Consider the following 20,836-nt stretch of genomic DNA (forward strand, 5'->3'; position numbering starts at 1 on the left):
ACAACTGACCTGCTGCCCACTGTGAAATAGCCCCTACAGTGACATGGCAACCAGAGTCCTGTTGTTCACTGTGACATGGCCACCACTTACCTGCTGCACACTGTGACATGGCCCCACAGTGACGTGGCCATCACTGACCTGCTGCCCACTGTGACATAGCCCATAGTGACATGGCCACCACTGACCTGCTGCCCACTGTGACATAGCCCCCACAGTGACATGGCAACCAGTGGCCTCTTACTCACTGTGACATGGCCATCACTGACCTGCTGCACACTGTGACATGGCCCCACAGTGACGTGGCCATCACTGACCTGCTGCCCACTGTGACATAGCCCCCATAGTGACATGGCCACCACTGACCTGCTGCTCACTGTGACATGGCCCCCACAGTGACATGGCAACCAGTGGCCTGTTGCTCACTGTGACATGGCCATCACTGACCTGCTGCCCACTGTGACATAGCCCCCATAGTGACATGGGCACCACTGACCTGCTGCCCACTGTGACATGGCCCCCATTGTGACATGACCAGCACTGACCTGCTGCCCAGTGTGACTTGGTCCCCGCAGTGACATGGGCACCACTGACCTCATTCCCACTGTGACATGGCCCCATAGAGATTTGGCCACAACTGACCTGCTGCCCACTGTGACATTGCCCCCACAGTGACATGGCAACCAGTGGCCTGTTGCTCACTGTGACATGGCCGCCACTGACCTGCTGCACACTGTGACATGACCTCACAGTGACATGGCCACCACTGACCTGCTGCCCAATGTGACATAGCCCCCATAGTGACATGGCGACCCCTGACCTGCTGCCCACTGTGACATGGCCCCCACAGTGACATGGCAACCAGTGGCCTGTTGCTCACTGTGACATGGCCACCACTGACATGCTGCACACTCTGATATGGCCCCCAGAGTGACATGGCCACCACTGACCTGCTCCCCACTGTGACATATCCCATACAGTAACATGATCACTACTGACATGCTGCCCACTTTCACATGGCCCCACAGTGACGTGGCCACCACTGACCTGCTGCCCAGTGTGACTGGCCACAACAGTGACATGGCCACCAGTGGACTGTTGCTCATTGTGACATGGCCACAACTGATCTGCTGCCCACTGTGACATGACCTCACAGTGACATGGCCACCACTGACCCGCTGACCACTGTGACATGTCGCAAACAGTAACGTGATCACCACTGACATGCTGCCCACTGTGACATGGCCCCCACAGTGACATAGCAACCAGTGGCCTGTTGCTCACTGTGACATGGCCACCACTGACCTGCTGCACACTCTGACATGACTTCACAGTGACATGGCCACTACTGACCTGCTGACCATTGTGACATGGCCACCATAGTGACATGGCCACCACTGACATGCTGCCCACTGTGACATGGCCCCCATAGTGACATGGCCACCACTGACCTGCTGCCCACTGTGACATAGCCCCCACAGTGACTTGGGCACCACTGACCTGCTGCCCACTGTGACATGGCCACCATAGTGACATGGCCACCACTGACATGCTGCCCACTGTGACATGGCCCCCATAGTGACATGGCCACCACTAGCCTGCTGCCCACTGTGACATAGCCCCCACAGTGACATGGCAACCAGTGGCCTGTTGCTCACTGTGACATGGCCACCACTGACCTGCTGCACACTGTGACATGACCTCACAGTGACATGGCCACCACTGACCTGCTGCCCAATGTGACATGGCCCCCACAGTGACATGGCCAGCACTGACGTGCTGCCCACTGTGACATGGCCGCCATAGTGACATGGCCACCACTGACCTGCTGCCCACTGTGACATAGCCCCTACAGTGACATGGCAACCAGTGGCCTGTTGCTCACTGTGACATGGCCATCACTGACCTGCTGCCCACTGTGACATGGCCCCCATAGTGACATGGCCACCACTGACCTGCTGCCCACTGTGACATAGCCCCTACAGTGACATGGCAACCAGTGGCCTGTTGCTCACTGTGACATGGCCACCACTTACCTGCTGCACACTGTGACATGGCTCCACAGTGACGTGGCCACTACTGACCTGCTGCCCACTGTGACATGACCCCCATAGTGACATGGCCACCACTGACCTGCTGCCCACTGTAACATAGCCCCCACAGTGACATGGCAACCAGTGGCCTCTTACTCACTGTGACATGGCCACTACTGACCTGCTGCACACTGTGACATAGCCCCCATAGTGACATGGCCACCACTGACCTGCTGCCCACTGTGACATGGCCCCCACAGTGACATGTCAACCAGTGGCCTGTTGCTCACTGTGACATGGCCACCACTGACCTGCTGCACACTGTGACATGACCTCACAGTGACATGGCCACTACTGACCTGCTGCCCACTGTGACATAGCCCCCACAGTGACATGGCAACCAGTGGCCTGTTGCTCACTGTTACATGGCCATCACTGACCTGCTGCACAATGTGACATGGCCCCACAGTGACGTGGCCACAACTAACCTGCTGCCCACTGTGACATGGCCCCCACAGTGACATGGCCACCACTGATCCGCTGACCACTGTGATATAGACACACAGTGACATGGCCACCACTGACCTGCTGCCCACTGTGACATAGCCCCCATAGTGACATGGGCACCACTGACCTGCTGCCCACTGTGACATGGCCCCCATTGTGACATGACCAGCACTGACCTGCTGCCCAGTGTGACTTGGTCCCCGCAGTGACATGGCCACCACTGACCCGCTGATCACTGTGACATGGCCCCATAGAGATTTGTCCACAACTGACCTGCTGCCCACTGTGACATAACCCCCACAGTGACGTGGCCACTAGTGACCTGCTGCCCACTATGACATGGCCCCCATAGTGACATGGCCAGCACTGACCTGCTGCCCACTGTGACATAGCCCTCACAGTGACATGGCAACCAGTGGCCTGTTGCTCACTGTGACATGGCCATCACTGACCTGCTGCACACTGTGACATGGCCCCACAGTGACGTGGCCACTACTGACCTGCTGCCCACTGTGACATGGCCAACATAGTGACATGGCCACCACTGACCTGCTGCCCACTGTGACATGGCCCCCATAGTGACATGGCCACTACTGACCCGCTGACCACTGTGACATAGCCCCACAGTGACTTGGTCACCACTGACCTGCTGCCCACTGTGACATGGCCCCCATAGTGACATGGCCACCACTGACCTACTGCCCACTGTGACATAGCCCCCACAGTGACATGGCAACCAGTGGCCTGTTGCTCACTGTGACATGGCCACCACTGACCTGCTGCACACTGTGACATGACCGCACAGTGACATGGCCACCACTCACCTGCTGCCCACTGTGACATGGCCCCCATAGTGACATGGCCAGCACTGACCTGCTGCCCACTGTGACATAGCCCCAACAGTGACATGGCAACCAGTGGCCTGTTACTCACTGTGACATGGCCATCACTGACCTGCTGCACACTGTGACATGGCCCCACAGTGACGTGGCCACTACTGACCTGCTGCCCACTGTGACATGGCCCCCATAGTGACATGGCCACCACTGACCTGCTGCCCACTGTGACATGGCCCCCATAGTGACATGGCCACCACTGACTTGCTGCCCACTGTGACATAGCCCCCACAGTGACATGGCAACCAGTAGCCTGTTGCTCGCTGTGACATGGCCACCACTGACATGCTGCACACTGTGACATGACCTCACAGTGACATGGCCAACACTGACCTGCTGCCCACTGTGACATGGCCCCCATAGTGACATGGCCAAAACTGACATGCTGCCCACTGTGACATAGCCCCCACAGTGACATGGCAACCGGTGGCCTGTTGCTCACTGTGACATGGCCATCACTGACCTGCTGCACACTGTGACACGGCCCCACAGTGACGTGGCCACTACTGACCTGCTGCTCACTGCGACATGGCCCCCATATTGACATGGCCACCACTGACCTGCTGCCCACTGTGACATGGCCCCCATAGTGACATGGCCACCACTGACCTGCTGCCCACTGTGACATGGCCACCATAGTGACACGGCCACCACTGACCTGCTGCCCACTGTGACATAACCCCCACAGTGACATCGCAACCAGTGGCCTGTTACTCACTGTGACATGGCCACCACTGACCTGCTGCCCACTGTGACATGGCCCCCATAGTGACATGGCCACCACTGACCTTCTGCCCACTGTGACATAGCCCCTACAGTGACATGGCAACCAGTGGCCTGTTGCTCACTGTGACATGGCCATCACTGACCTGCTGCCCACTGTGACATGGCCCCCATAGTGACATGGCCACCACTGACCTGCTGCCCACTGTGACATAGCCCCTACAGTGACATGGCAACCAGTGGCCTGTTGCTCACTGTGACATGTCCACCACTTACCTGCTGCACACTGTGACATGGCCCCACAGTGACGTGGCCACTACTGACCTCCTGCCCACTGTGACATGACCCCCATAGTGACATGGCCACCACTGACCTGCTGCCCACTGTGACATGACCCCCACAGTGACATGTCAACCAGTGGCCTGTTGCTCACTGTGACATGGCCACCACTGACCTGCTGCACACTGTGACATGACCTCACAGTGACATGGCCACTACTGACCTGCTGCCCACTGTGACATAGCCCCCACAGTGACATGGCAACCAGTGGCCTGTTGCTCACTGTTACATGGCCATCACTGACCTGCTGCACAATGTGACATGGCCCCACAGTGACGTGGCCACAACTAACCTGCTGCCCACTATGACATGGCCCCCACAGTGACATGGCCACCACTGATCCGCTGACCACTGTGATATAGACACACAGTGACATGGCCACCACTGACCTGCTGACCACTGTGACATAGCCCCCATAGTGACATGGGCACCACTGACCTGCTGCCCACTGTGACATGGCCCCCATTGTGACATGACCAGCACTGACCTGCTGCCCAGTGTGACTTGGTCCCCGCAGTGACATGGCCACCACTGACCCGCTGATCACTGTGACATGGCCCCATAGAGATTTGGCCACAACTGACCTGCTGCCCACTGTGACATTGCCCCCACAGTGACGTGGCCACTAGTGACCTGCTGCCCACTATGACATGGCCCCCATAGTGACATGGCCAGCACTGACCTGCTGCCCACTGTGACATAGCCCTCACAGTGACATGGCAACCAGTGGCCTGTTGCTCACTGTGACATGGCCATCACTGACCTGCTGCCCACTGTGACATGGCCAACATAGTGACATGGCCACCACTGACCTGCTGCCCACTGTGACATGGCCCCCATAGTGACATGGCCACTACTGACCCGCTGACCTCTGTTGTGAGAGACGAGAAACCAGGCCTGTGAGAAACTAAGAAAAACAGTCTGAGAAAGCAAAAGTTGAGGCTGATCAAAGAAATGCCTCAAACACTCGCAAGACAAAACTATGAGTCACAGGGTGCATTCTGTGGAGGTCGAAGCTGATAAGGCTGCCCGAATAACACAAGATGGGACTGGAGGAGGGAGCCCTGTGAAGACAGGACGGCTCTGCTCTGGTGCACCTGGCCAAAACTTCAAGGGCCATCTGTCCGGTGAATGACCTTTGCTTCATTATCCACGAAATGCATATTAAAGTTAACACCCCTCAATATGCTAACGAGGGCTAACATGATCATGCTAATTACATCATCCCATGAAACACCTCACCCCTCCCCGTACATGGGATACGTAGGTATGGGGGTCGACCTAGGGGATGGACCCAAGGAAAGTGGATATAAATCAAGAAGGGAAGAGGGGGGGGGGCCCGAGGAGAGAGAGTGCAGTGAAGCGAAGAAGACGGATGCAAGTGAAAAAGACGGATGTCTCCTGTGCCTCTCGGAACCCTCGTCGGCAGGATCAGCGCAGAAACCCAGACCGGTGATCTGTATTTCCCCATTCCCTCTATCTCCCTCTTTTCCCTTTCCTATTAAGAAATGCAAGGCATATTATATTGCTTGCCACAACTTGCTATATACTTAGCCAACTATCGTGTGTTCAATTAGTACATTGTGAGTAGTTAATAAATGTTTAGACTTGGAGACTTGTTGTCTGCTCCATTGGGGATTTGCGAATCTGAGTCACTTGTCCCCCTCGTCTGAGCGGGACGTGACATTAAAATTGGCGTAGTCGGCAGGATCCCCTTCGGTGTCGGAAAGTCTTATGAGATACTGGTTCTCTATCCGACCAACTCGGACAGGGAGAACTGGGAATTGGCCCCTCAGCTCTACGCTGGGAAAGGGTCGGAGGGATACCGATTCTCTATCCGATAAGGACAGGGAGAATCGGGAAGTGACCTCTCAGCTCTAAGCCAGGAGAGGTTCGAGCAGTGGCAAGCCATGACTGGCCAGGAAATGTCGGTGCTTGACTGCTCCCCTATTTTTGAGAAACTGAAGGAGTATAAGGCTTGTCCTCCTCCTTTAGTAGAGGTTTGGGCCCACGATAATTGGCATAATCCAGAAGCAGTGGCAAGCTATATCAGTGTACTTGCGGGGCTGCAAGGGTCGCGACCAGGCAAAGGAAAAGCTGTAGTGTGCGCTGTATTAGGGGCAGCACTGACTGCAGCCCAAAAAGATAAACATGTTAAGAAACAATTAGAAGGGGAAATGATCAAATCCTTACAAGATCTGGTAAAAGCTCTCCAGGATCAATTGGTTGAGGAACGTAAAGTTACTGAACAAAAAGCTAAACTCTGGCAAGAGCAAACTGAAGTTCTGAAAAGCCAATTAGCTGATGAGCGTAACACCTCTCAGCGATTTCACATGGCTCTGTTAGATGCCTTGGACCGAGAAAAAATCTCACGGTCCGAAAAAGAGAGGAATGAACAAGAAACCTGCAACCGGACAGATTTCGGCTCTGTTCCGGATAGTGAACAGGGAGTTACGAGTCTGGCAAAAGCAGCAGCCAGACCCTTGTATCCAACAAAGGATTTAGAGATAAGCCAAGAAATTTTTTACCCCGAAAATGAGGGGGCAAATTTAAGACCATTAATTAAAACGGAGACCACCGAGGGTCAGGGTGGAAGAGCTCCGCAGGTCACCATTCGAACTACACCATATCCAGCGACTGAGCTTGCAAAAATTCAGGAGAAATATACCAGACTAGCTCAGGAAACTGAGACTGAATACGTGTGGAGGGTATCTTTGACTGGTGGCGACCGAATTTTGTTATCAGAAGATGAGGCCCAGGGATACTGGGGGCCAGGGGTTTTCTTAGTTACTGATGACCAGAGAGAGCCGTGGTCGTTAACTCAACGAGCTGCTTATTGGGCTGGGGGTCTGGACCCCTTGGAAAGGGGGGATCCAGTATGTATTGAGACCCCAACCGTAAATCATTTGACTGAAAGTCTGCAGAAGGCTGCTTGTCTCCAATTAATGCATGACAGGCGTTTGGTTCCGCAGCAGCCTTCCCCAATGCTATTAATTGCTAACCCTGATCAAATGACTCCCCTGATTCGGGGTTTGCCGGACTCTTTGAAATCACATGCAGTACAATTACAAGATCGTTTGCGGAATGCATTAGCCCCGAGAGGGGGGAGACGGGCGGGGGGAGAAGCCATGACCTGGGGAGAGATAGCTCAGGACTTAATAAATTATGGCCGGAGAATGGGCCTTACCAGGGGAACGGGTAAACCTAAGCCCTCGGTACGCAGAGTGGAACAGCAGGAAAATCCGCCTCCTTCCCCTCCGCAAGTTTTAAGAGCAAAGAGAAACCTCTTGTGGACTGAGGGAATTAGACAGGGGATTCCCCGAGAGTTAATGGATGGTATGCGTACTACAGTTTTAGAAAAGCTCATTCGAGCCTGGAAAGACAAAAGAAAGCTGCCCCCCCCAACCGAGCGAACCTTTCGAGCAAAGGGAGGGACAGAGCTGGAAACTAACGAGATGGTGGTAATTGCTTCTCAAACACCAACTGCCCCTGAAGAAGACTTGATTGATTTAGGGTCGGGAAACTGGATGCGCCATCCCCAGTAAGTGAGCCGGGGGATGGCGGGTGGGTCCACTTAAGGAGGCTCACAGAGAATACTAAAGGAGACTTGTTGATTACCTTTCCGCTCGGTCCCTTTAAAACTCCAGTTACGTTTCTAGTAGATACGGGTGCTCAGATTTCAGCACTCCAAACTGAGGTTGCCAAGCGGAATGGCATAATTGCTGACAAAAAGCAGATCTGGGTTACAGATGTTTTCGGGGACTCTAAGCCACAGCCGACTGCTCGGGTGAAATGCTGGTTACCTGGGAATGAAACTGCAACAGAGGCTATGATGATCCTGGGAAATTTCCCCACAAATATCCTGGGACTTGACCTATTGAAGGGACAAGCTTGGGTGGATTCAAAAGGAAGGGAATGGAAATTTGGGTCCCCAACTGCCTCTATAAGACTTCTACAGCAAGCGCCTGCGCTTCCTCCTTCTAAAACTGTTAATGTGAAACCTTACGCCTTACCGTTAGGTGCAAGGGAGGGGATCACTCCGGTAATAGCAGAGCTGCGGGAGCAAGGGATAATCGTTCCAACTCACTCACCCTATAATTCCCCAGTGTGGCCAGTCCGTAAACCTAACGGAAAGTGGCGTCTGACAATTGACTATCGGCGATTAAATGCCAATACAGGTCCTCTAACAGCTGCAGTACCTAACATAGCTGAACTGATTGCAACCATACAGGAACAAGCCCACCAGATCTTAGCAACTATTGATGTGAAAGATATGTTCTTTATGGTCCCCATACAGGAGGCAGACAGAGATCGCTTTGCCTTTACATGGGAAGGCGTGCAATTTACTTTTACACGTCTCCCCCAGGGATACTGCCATTCGCCGACCATCGCTCATTATGCACTAGCACAGGAGCTTGCTCAAATCCCTCCAAGGGAAGGGGTCAGGATATATCAATATATTGACGATGTTCTGATTGGTGGCTCTGATGCTGCTGCAGTGGGACAGACCCAGACAGAGATAATCACCCACCTAGAAAATTTAGGGCTCCAAATTCCAGCTGAAAAGGTACAACTCCCATCCTCTGAGGTAAAGTTTCTGGGTATTTGGTGGCGGGGAGGAACAGTGTGTATTCCCCCAGAAACTTTAACTACCCTGGAAGAAGTAAAGAGCCCTGAAAATAAGAAGGAGCTACAACATGCCTTAGGCTTGCTGGTATTTTGGAGGAAACATATTCCCGATTTTTCCATCATAGCTCGTCCTTTATATGATTTAACACGCAAAAGGGCTACTTGGGACTGGACTCCTGTCCATGAAGAAGCCTTAAAGCTGTTAATCTTTGAGGCTGGAGTATATCAGGCTTTAGGGCCGATACATCCAACAGATCCATTCCAAATTGAGTGGGGTTTTGCAATTCATGGACTATCCATACATATGTGGCAACGTGGGCCGGAGGGTACCACTCGCCCTATAGGGTTTCATTCGCGCAGTTTCAAAGATGCAGAAAAGCGTTACTCGATCTGGGAGAAGGGTCTTTTTGTGGTTACCCTAGCTTTGCAGGAAGCTGAAAAAATCATAAGGCAGCAACTAATCATTCTACGAGGACCCTTTAAGGTCCTGAAACCAGTACTGGCCGGAACCCCCCCTCCTGTGGGGGTTGCGCAGCGAGACACAGTGAGGAAGTGGTATGCACAATTAGATCATTACTGCCACACATATCAGATAGAGGAGGGGGCACCCAAAGTGCTCAAAATACAAGATCCACCTTCTGACCACCCTGAACCTCCTCCCTCATACATAAAACCTGCTCCCCCATTTGAAACCCATCTAAAGAATGTATGGTTCACCGATGCATCTTCTAGAAGAGAGGGAAAGGTATGGAAATACCGAGCAGTAGCACTGCATGTTGACTCGGGGGACCGAATCATAACAGAGGGTGAGGGAAGTGCTCAGGTGGGAGAGTTAACAGCGGTATGGAGCGTGATTGTTAAAGAAGCTGAGACTACAGAACCAGTATTTATTTACACAGACTCCTATGCCGTATTCAAGGGATGTACCGAATGGCTTACATTTTGGGAACAAAACCACTGGGAAGTAAATCGGGTACCAGTGTGGCAGCGTGAAAAGTGGGAGGAAATCTTAAACATTGCAAAACGGAAGTCCTTTTTAGTAGGATGGGTTGCTGCACACCAGTCAGGAAATCACCCTGCCCACCTGCTAAACAACCAGGTGGATTCAATGACTCGTTTGATGAGAACTGCTACAGAAGGTGAGGAGGAGAAATGGGAACACTTACTGGAATGGCTGCATGTAAAGCGGGGTCATTCAGGAAGCAAAGATTTGTTTAAAGAAGCGATAAGCAGGGGATGGTCCGTAACCAGGGAATTGTGCAATACCATTATTTCAGCGTGTAGTCTATGTCGTACTCGGCTGGGAGAGCACAACCCTCTTAAGGACCAACCCCTACACCTAAGGGACAACAAGGGACTATGGGACACCTGGCAGGTGGATTATATTGGCCCTTTCCGGCTCTCTGAGGGAAAACGTTATGTATTGGTGGGGGTGGAAATAGTATCAGGCCTAACTCAAGCAGAAGCTGTATCTCGAGCAACTGCAGAAAATACGGTGAAGGGGTTAAAACGTTGGTTTAGCTACTTGCCTAAGCCCAAATCGATCCAATCAGACAACGGTAGTCACTTTACTGCCGGGGTGGTTCAGGAGTGGGCTCAAGATGAAGGAATTCAGTGGATTTTCCATACTCCATACTATCCCCAAGCAAATGGAATTGTGGAACGCACCAATGGACTGTTAAAGCAGGCCCTAAAACCCCTCGAACCAGGATGGCCACAACGGGTGTCAGACGCAGTAATGAAGATAAACAGCCGGTGGGAAATTAATGGGTGCCCACGACTTACCGCGTTCTGTCCTAAGCCTCTGTCCATACTCGCCAGGAAAAAAGAGACTAAAGACCCTGCAAACCCGCTCCATTATCCTGGACAACCTGTTCTAGTAGACTTGCCCACTGTGGGGCAAGTACCCCTAACCCTAAAAACTCCCATCAATATTTGTTCATGGGTGGCTACTGATGCCCATGGGAAAGAATACCGCATCAATACCAGGTGGATTGTCCCTTCTTTCTAACCATCATTGTTTTGTCATGTATATATGTGTTTTACAGAGCATTGATCCTGGACAACAGGAGACCTATGTTACTTTTAGCACTTTCAATGGTTGTAGGCATTGTTGGCTAGTTATTATTTGTAATCTGCTTACATTATTATATAATTTGTGGAATCATACCTGCTGAGTGTGGAATAAATCATTGCCAATCAATTACAATCAACGATCCAGGAAATTTTACAGGTACATTTAATGAGTTCACTTATTAGAAGGTTAACCTGGAGTTGTGCCTTAAGTTACCTTATTGGGAATCACCTCCAAAATAAAGGAAGCCTGTGAGCCACCTGTGACTGCAAACTGGTGCTTGCAAATACCAAACAGATCACAGTGCTAGCTCATATAACTGTATGTGGTCCTTACAACACCACATCCATCAACAGCAAGATGCAGTCATCAAAGACTAGTTGAAGGGGTCTGATCCCACAAATTAAGCATTAATGAATTGTACCTGAATATTAAATTGTATTCCCATTTAAATCCTTATAGACCTGATAATGTCATTGTGTAACCTCAAATAGTTTTAGAAAATTTAACTTAGCAATTATATGTACTAACAAGATATGCCTTTAAGGAATTAAAGGTGCAGACCCAACAAGCATCTAAGATGACGTTGCAGAATCTGGCTAGCATTGCTGAAGGAACATGGACTGTGCAGTGTGCTGAATCTAACTGAGGGAGAATACTATATCATCATCCACAATGCCACCACCTCTATAGAGGAGACCGTGCCATGATGAAGATGATCAACAACGGGAAGTGAGAACCTTTTTATTGACTGATGGACTAGTTTGATGGATGGAACCCTGGGTCATGGGTCACATCACTGGGATCCTCAGGACTCACGGGGTGGGGAAGATGGCTTGTAAATATTAGTATTGTGATATTATGCAAATTTTTGCTTTTAATGGTATGCCTTGCAGCAATTAGCTATATGCTCTCTCACCTTCTGTCTTCCTTTTCCCTATACCTTTTGGGATCACAATGGTCAAAGAAGAACTTGGAGTGTTTGAGCCATGGGGTGGGATGTGAGAGACGAGAAACCAGGCCTGTGAGAAACTAAGAAAAACAGTCTGAGAAAGCAAAAGTTGAGGCTGATCAAAGAAATGCCTCAAACACTCGCAAGACAAAACTATGAGTCACAGGGTGCATTCTGTGGAGGTCGAAGCTGATAAGGCTGCCCGAATAACACAAGATGGGACTGGAGGAGGGAGCCCTGTGAAGACAGGACGGCTCTGCTCTGGTGCACCTGGCCAAAACTTCAAGGGCCATCTGTCCGGTGAATGACCTTTGCTTCATTATCCACGAAATGCATATTAAAGTTAACACCCCTCAATATGCTAACGAGGGCTAACATGATCATGCTAATTACATCATCCCATGAAACACCTCACCCCTCCCCGTACATGGGATACGTAGGTATGGGGGTCGACCTAGGGGATGGACCCAAGGAAAGTGGATATAAATCAAGAAGGGAAGAGGGGGGGGGGCCCGAGGAGAGAGAGTGCAGTGAAGCGAAGAAGACGGATGCAAGTGAAAAAGACGGATGTCTCCTGTGCCTCTCGGAACCCTCGTCGGCAGGATCAGCGCAGAAACCCAGACCGGTGATCTGTATTTCCCCATTCCCTCTATCTCCCTCTTTTCCCTTTCCTATTAAGAAATGCAAGGCATATTATATTGCTTGCCACAACTTGCTATATACTTAGCCAACTATCGTGTGTTCAATTAGTACATTGTGAGTAGTTAATAAATGTTTAGACTTGGAGACTTGTTGTCTGCTCCATTGGGGATTTGCGAATCTGAGTCACTTGTCCCCCTCGTCTGAGCGGGACGTGACATTAAAATTGGCGTAGTCGGCAGGATCCCCTTCGGTGTCGGAAAGTCTTATGAGATACTGGTTCTCTATCCGACCAACTCGGACAGGGAGAACTGGGAATTGGCCCCTCAGCTCTACGCTGGGAAAGGGTCGGAGGGATACCGATTCTCTATCCGATAAGGACAGGGAGAATCGGGAAGTGACCTCTCAGCTCTAAGCCAGGAGAGGTTCGAGCAGTGGCAAGCCATGACTGGCCAGGAAATGTCGGTGCTTGACTGCTCCCCTATTTTTGAGAAACTGAAGGAGTATAAGGCTTGTCCTCCTCCTTTAGTAGAGGTTTGGGCCCACGATAATTGGCATAATCCAGAAGCAGTGGCAAGCTATATCAGTGTACTTGCGGGGCTGCAAGGGTCGCGACCAGGCAAAGGAAAAGCTGTAGTGTGCGCTGTATTAGGGGCAGCACTGACTGCAGCCCAAAAAGATAAACATGTTAAGAAACAATTAGAAGGGGAAATGATCAAATCCTTACAAGATCTGGTAAAAGCTCTCCAGGATCAATTGGTTGAGGAACGTAAAGTTACTGAACAAAAAGCTAAACTCTGGCAAGAGCAAACTGAAGTTCTGAAAAGCCAATTAGCTGATGAGCGTAACACCTCTCAGCGATTTCACATGGCTCTGTTAGATGCCTTGGACCGAGAAAAAATCTCACGGTCCGAAAAAGAGAGGAATGAACAAGAAACCTGCAACCGGACAGATTTCGGCTCTGTTCCGGATAGTGAACAGGGAGTTACGAGTCTGGCAAAAGCAGCAGCCAGACCCTTGTATCCAACAAAGGATTTAGAGATAAGCCAAGAAATTTTTTACCCCGAAAATGAGGGGGCAAATTTAAGACCATTAATTAAAACGGAGACCACCGAGGGTCAGGGTGGAAGAGCTCCGCAGGTCACCATTCGAACTACACCATATCCAGCGACTGAGCTTGCAAAAATTCAGGAGAAATATACCAGACTAGCTCAGGAAACTGAGACTGAATACGTGTGGAGGGTATCTTTGACTGGTGGCGACCGAATTTTGTTATCAGAAGATGAGGCCCAGGGATACTGGGGGCCAGGGGTTTTCTTAGTTACTGATGACCAGAGAGAGCCGTGGTCGTTAACTCAACGAGCTGCTTATTGGGCTGGGGGTCTGGACCCCTTGGAAAGGGGGGATCCAGTATGTATTGAGACCCCAACCGTAAATCATTTGACTGAAAGTCTGCAGAAGGCTGCTTGTCTCCAATTAATGCATGACAGGCGTTTGGTTCCGCAGCAGCCTTCCCCAATGCTATTAATTGCTAACCCTGATCAAATGACTCCCCTGATTCGGGGTTTGCCGGACTCTTTGAAATCACATGCAGTACAATTACAAGATCGTTTGCGGAATGCATTAGCCCCGAGAGGGGGGAGACGGGCGGGGGGAGAAGCCATGACCTGGGGAGAGATAGCTCAGGACTTAATAAATTATGGCCGGAGAATGGGCCTTACCAGGGGAACGGGTAAACCTAAGCCCTCGGTACGCAGAGTGGAACAGCAGGAAAATCCGCCTCCTTCCCCTCCGCAAGTTTTAAGAGCAAAGAGAAACCTCTTGTGGACTGAGGGAATTAGACAGGGGATTCCCCGAGAGTTAATGGATGGTATGCGTACTACAGTTTTAGAAAAGCTCATTCGAGCCTGGAAAGACAAAAGAAAGCTGCCCCCCCCAACCGAGCGAACCTTTCGAGCAAAGGGAGGGACAGAGCTGGAAACTAACGAGATGGTGGTAATTGCTTCTCAAACACCAACTGCCCCTGAAGAAGACTTGATTGATTTAGGGTCGGGAAACTGGATGCGCCATCCCCAGTAAGTGAGCCGGGGGATGGCGGGTGGGTCCACTTAAGGAGGCTCACAGAGAATACTAAAGGAGACTTGTTGATTACCTTTCCGCTCGGTCCCTTTAAAACTCCAGTTACGTTTCTAGTAGATACGGGTGCTCAGATTTCAGCACTCCAAACTGAGGTTGCCAAGCGGAATGGCATAATTGCTGACAAAAAGCAGATCTGGGTTACAGATGTTTTCGGGGACTCTAAGCCACAGCCGACTGCTCGGGTGAAATGCTGGTTACCTGGGAATGAAACTGCAACAGAGGCTATGATGATCCTGGGAAATTTCCCCACAAATATCCTGGGACTTGACCTATTGAAGGGACAAGCTTGGGTGGATTCAAAAGGAAGGGAATGGAAATTTGGGTCCCCAACTGCCTCTATAAGACTTCTACAGCAAGCGCCTGCGCTTCCTCCTTCTAAAACTGTTAATGTGAAACCTTACGCCTTACCGTTAGGTGCAAGGGAGGGGATCACTCCGGTAATAGCAGAGCTGCGGGAGCAAGGGATAATCGTTCCAACTCACTCACCCTATAATTCCCCAGTGTGGCCAGTCCGTAAACCTAACGGAAAGTGGCGTCTGACAATTGACTATCGGCGATTAAATGCCAATACAGGTCCTCTAACAGCTGCAGTACCTAACATAGCTGAACTGATTGCAACCATACAGGAACAAGCCCACCAGATCTTAGCAACTATTGATGTGAAAGATATGTTCTTTATGGTCCCCATACAGGAGGCAGACAGAGATCGCTTTGCCTTTACATGGGAAGGCGTGCAATTTACTTTTACACGTCTCCCCCAGGGATACTGCCATTCGCCGACCATCGCTCATTATGCACTAGCACAGGAGCTTGCTCAAATCCCTCCAAGGGAAGGGGTCAGGATATATCAATATATTGACGATGTTCTGATTGGTGGCTCTGATGCTGCTGCAGTGGGACAGACCCAGACAGAGATAATCACCCACCTAGAAAATTTAGGGCTCCAAATTCCAGCTGAAAAGGTACAACTCCCATCCTCTGAGGTAAAGTTTCTGGGTATTTGGTGGCGGGGAGGAACAGTGTGTATTCCCCCAGAAACTTTAACTACCCTGGAAGAAGTAAAGAGCCCTGAAAATAAGAAGGAGCTACAACATGCCTTAGGCTTGCTGGTATTTTGGAGGAAACATATTCCCGATTTTTCCATCATAGCTCGTCCTTTATATGATTTAACACGCAAAAGGGCTACTTGGGACTGGACTCCTGTCCATGAAGAAGCCTTAAAGCTGTTAATCTTTGAGGCTGGAGTATATCAGGCTTTAGGGCCGATACATCCAACAGATCCATTCCAAATTGAGTGGGGTTTTGCAATTCATGGACTATCCATACATATGTGGCAACGTGGGCCGGAGGGTACCACTCGCCCTATAGGGTTTCATTCGCGCAGTTTCAAAGATGCAGAAAAGCGTTACTCGATCTGGGAGAAGGGTCTTTTTGTGGTTACCCTAGCTTTGCAGGAAGCTGAAAAAATCATAAGGCAGCAACTAATCATTCTACGAGGACCCTTTAAGGTCCTGAAACCAGTACTGGCCGGAACCCCCCCTCCTGTGGGGGTTGCGCAGCGAGACACAGTGAGGAAGTGGTATGCACAATTAGATCATTACTGCCACACATATCAGATAGAGGAGGGGGCACCCAAAGTGCTCAAAATACAAGATCCACCTTCTGACCACCCTGAACCTCCTCCCTCATACATAAAACCTGCTCCCCCATTTGAAACCCATCTAAAGAATGTATGGTTCACCGATGCATCTTCTAGAAGAGAGGGAAAGGTATGGAAATACCGAGCAGTAGCACTGCATGTTGACTCGGGGGACCGAATCATAACAGAGGGTGAGGGAAGTGCTCAGGTGGGAGAGTTAACAGCGGTATGGAGCGTGATTGTTAAAGAAGCTGAGACTACAGAACCAGTATTTATTTACACAGACTCCTATGCCGTATTCAAGGGATGTACCGAATGGCTTACATTTTGGGAACAAAACCACTGGGAAGTAAATCGGGTACCAGTGTGGCAGCGTGAAAAGTGGGAGGAAATCTTAAACATTGCAAAACGGAAGTCCTTTTTAGTAGGATGGGTTGCTGCACACCAGTCAGGAAATCACCCTGCCCACCTGCTAAACAACCAGGTGGATTCAATGACTCGTTTGATGAGAACTGCTACAGAAGGTGAGGAGGAGAAATGGGAACACTTACTGGAATGGCTGCATGTAAAGCGGGGTCATTCAGGAAGCAAAGATTTGTTTAAAGAAGCGATAAGCAGGGGATGGTCCGTAACCAGGGAATTGTGCAATACCATTATTTCAGCGTGTAGTCTATGTCGTACTCGGCTGGGAGAGCACAACCCTCTTAAGGACCAACCCCTACACCTAAGGGACAACAAGGGACTATGGGACACCTGGCAGGTGGATTATATTGGCCCTTTCCGGCTCTCTGAGGGAAAACGTTATGTATTGGTGGGGGTGGAAATAGTATCAGGCCTAACTCAAGCAGAAGCTGTATCTCGAGCAACTGCAGAAAATACGGTGAAGGGGTTAAAACGTTGGTTTAGCTACTTGCCTAAGCCCAAATCGATCCAATCAGACAACGGTAGTCACTTTACTGCCGGGGTGGTTCAGGAGTGGGCTCAAGATGAAGGAATTCAGTGGATTTTCCATACTCCATACTATCCCCAAGCAAATGGAATTGTGGAACGCACCAATGGACTGTTAAAGCAGGCCCTAAAACCCCTCGAACCAGGATGGCCACAACGGGTGTCAGACGCAGTAATGAAGATAAACAGCCGGTGGGAAATTAATGGGTGCCCACGACTTACCGCGTTCTGTCCTAAGCCTCTGTCCATACTCGCCAGGAAAAAAGAGACTAAAGACCCTGCAAACCCGCTCCATTATCCTGGACAACCTGTTCTAGTAGACTTGCCCACTGTGGGGCAAGTACCCCTAACCCTAAAAACTCCCATCAATATTTGTTCATGGGTGGCTACTGATGCCCATGGGAAAGAATACCGCATCAATACCAGGTGGATTGTCCCTTCTTTCTAACCATCATTGTTTTGTCATGTATATATGTGTTTTACAGAGCATTGATCCTGGACAACAGGAGACCTATGTTACTTTTAGCACTTTCAATGGTTGTAGGCATTGTTGGCTAGTTATTATTTGTAATCTGCTTACATTATTATATAATTTGTGGAATCATACCTGCTGAGTGTGGAATAAATCATTGCCAATCAATTACAATCAACGATCCAGGAAATTTTACAGGTACATTTAATGAGTTCACTTATTAGAAGGTTAACCTGGAGTTGTGCCTTAAGTTACCTTATTGGGAATCACCTCCAAAATAAAGGAAGCCTGTGAGCCACCTGTGACTGCAAACTGGTGCTTGCAAATACCAAACAGATCACAGTGCTAGCTCATATAACTGTATGTGGTCCTTACAACACCACATCCATCAACAGCAAGATGCAGTCATCAAAGACTAGTTGAAGGGGTCTGATCCCACAAATTAAGCATTAATGAATTGTACCTGAATATTAAATTGTATTCCCATTTAAATCCTTATAGACCTGATAATGTCATTGTGTAACCTCAAATAGTTTTAGAAAATTTAACTTAGCAATTATATGTACTAACAAGATATGCCTTTAAGGAATTAAAGGTGCAGACCCAACAAGCATCTAAGATGACGTTGCAGAATCTGGCTAGCATTGCTGAAGGAACATGGACTGTGCAGTGTGCTGAATCTAACTGAGGGAGAATACTATATCATCATCCACAATGCCACCACCTCTATAGAGGAGACCGTGCCATGATGAAGATGATCAACAACGGGAAGTGAGAACCTTTTTATTGACTGATGGACTAGTTTGATGGATGGAACCCTGGGTCATGGGTCACATCACTGGGATCCTCAGGACTCACGGGGTGGGGAAGATGGCTTGTAAATATTAGTATTGTGATATTATGCAAATTTTTGCTTTTAATGGTATGCCTTGCAGCAATTAGCTATATGCTCTCTCACCTTCTGTCTTCCTTTTCCCTATACCTTTTGGGATCACAATGGTCAAAGAAGAACTTGGAGTGTTTGAGCCACGGGGTGGGATGTGAGAGACGAGAAACCAGGCCTGTGAGAAACTAAGAAAAACAGTCTGAGAAAGCAAAAGTTGAGGCTGATCAAAGAAATGCCTCAAACACTCGCAAGACAAAACTATGAGTCACAGGGTGCATTCTGTGGAGGTCGAAGCTGATAAGGCTGCCCGAATAACACAAGATGGGACTGGAGGAGGGAGCCCTGTGAAGACAGGACGGCTCTGCTCTGGTGCACCTGGCCAAAACTTCAAGGGCCATCTGTCCGGTGAATGACCTTTGCTTCATTATCCACGAAATGCATATTAAAGTTAACACCCCTCAATATGCTAACGAGGGCTAACATGATCATGCTAATTACATCATCCCATGAAACACCTCACCCCTCCCCGTACATGGGATACGTAGGTATGGGGGTCGACCTAGGGGATGGACCCAAGGAAAGTGGGTATAAATCAAGAAGGGAAGAGGGGGGGGGCCCCGAGGAGAGAGAGTGCAGTGAAGCGAAGAAGACGGATGCAAGTGAAAAAGACGGATGTCTCCTGTGCCTCTCGGAACCCTCGTCGGCAGGATCAGCGCAGAAACCCAGACCGGTGATCTGTATTTCCCCATTCCCTCTATCTCCCTCTTTTCCCTTTCCTATTAAGAAATGCAAGGCATATTATATTGCTTGCCACAACTTGCTATATACTTAGCCAACTATCGTGTGTTCAATTAGTACATTGTGAGTAGTTAATAAATGTTTAGACTTGGAGACTTGTTGTCCGCTCCATTGGGGATTTGCGAATCTGAGTCACTTGTCCCCCTCGTCTGAGCGGGACGTGACAACTGTGACATAGCCCCACAGTGACTTGGTCACCACTGACCTGCTGCCCACTGTGACATGGCCCCCATAGTGACATGGCCACCACTGACCTACTGCCCACTGTGACATAGCCACCACAGTGACATGGCAACCAGTGGCCTGTTGCTCACTGTGACATGGCCACCACTGACCTGCTGCACACTGTGACATGACCTCACAGTGACATGGCCACCACTCACCTGCTGCCCAATGTGACATAGCCCCCATAGTGACATGGCCACCACTGACCTGCTGCCCACTGTGACATGGCCCCCATAGTGACATGGCCAGCACTGACCTGCTGCCCACTGTGACATAGCCCCCACAGTGACATGGCAACCAGTGGCCTGTTACTGACTGTGACATGGCCACCACTGACCTGCTGCACACTGTGACATGGCCCCACAGTGACGTGGCCACTACTGACCTGCTGCCCACTGTGACATGGCCCCCATAGTGACATGGCCAGCACTGACCTGCTGCCCACTGTGACATAGCCCCCACAGTGACATGGCAACCATTGGCCTGTTACTGACTGTGACATGGCCACTACTGACCTGCTGCTCACTGCGACATGGCCCCCATAGTGACATGGCCACCACTGACCTGCTGCCCACTGTGACATGGCCACCATAGTGACACGGCCACCACTGACCTGCTGCCCACTGTGACATAGCCCCCACAGTGACATCCCAACCAGTGGCCTGTTACTCACTGTGACATGGCCATCACTGACCTGCTGCACACTGTGACATGGCCCCACAGTGACGTGGCCACTACTGACCTGCTGCCCACTGTGACATGGCCCCCATAGTGACATGTCCACCACTGACCTGCTGCCCACTGTGACATGGCCCCCATAGTGACATGGCCACCACTGACCTGCTGCCCACTGTGACATAGCCCCCACAGTGACATGGCAACCAGTGGCCTGTTGCTCACTGTGACATGGCCACCACTGACCAGCTGCACACTGTGACAT

This window comes from Strix uralensis, unplaced genomic scaffold (assembly GCF_047716275.1).
Source record: "Strix uralensis isolate ZFMK-TIS-50842 unplaced genomic scaffold, bStrUra1 scaffold_116, whole genome shotgun sequence".
In the NCBI taxonomy this organism is placed as follows: Eukaryota; Metazoa; Chordata; class Aves; order Strigiformes; family Strigidae; genus Strix; species Strix uralensis.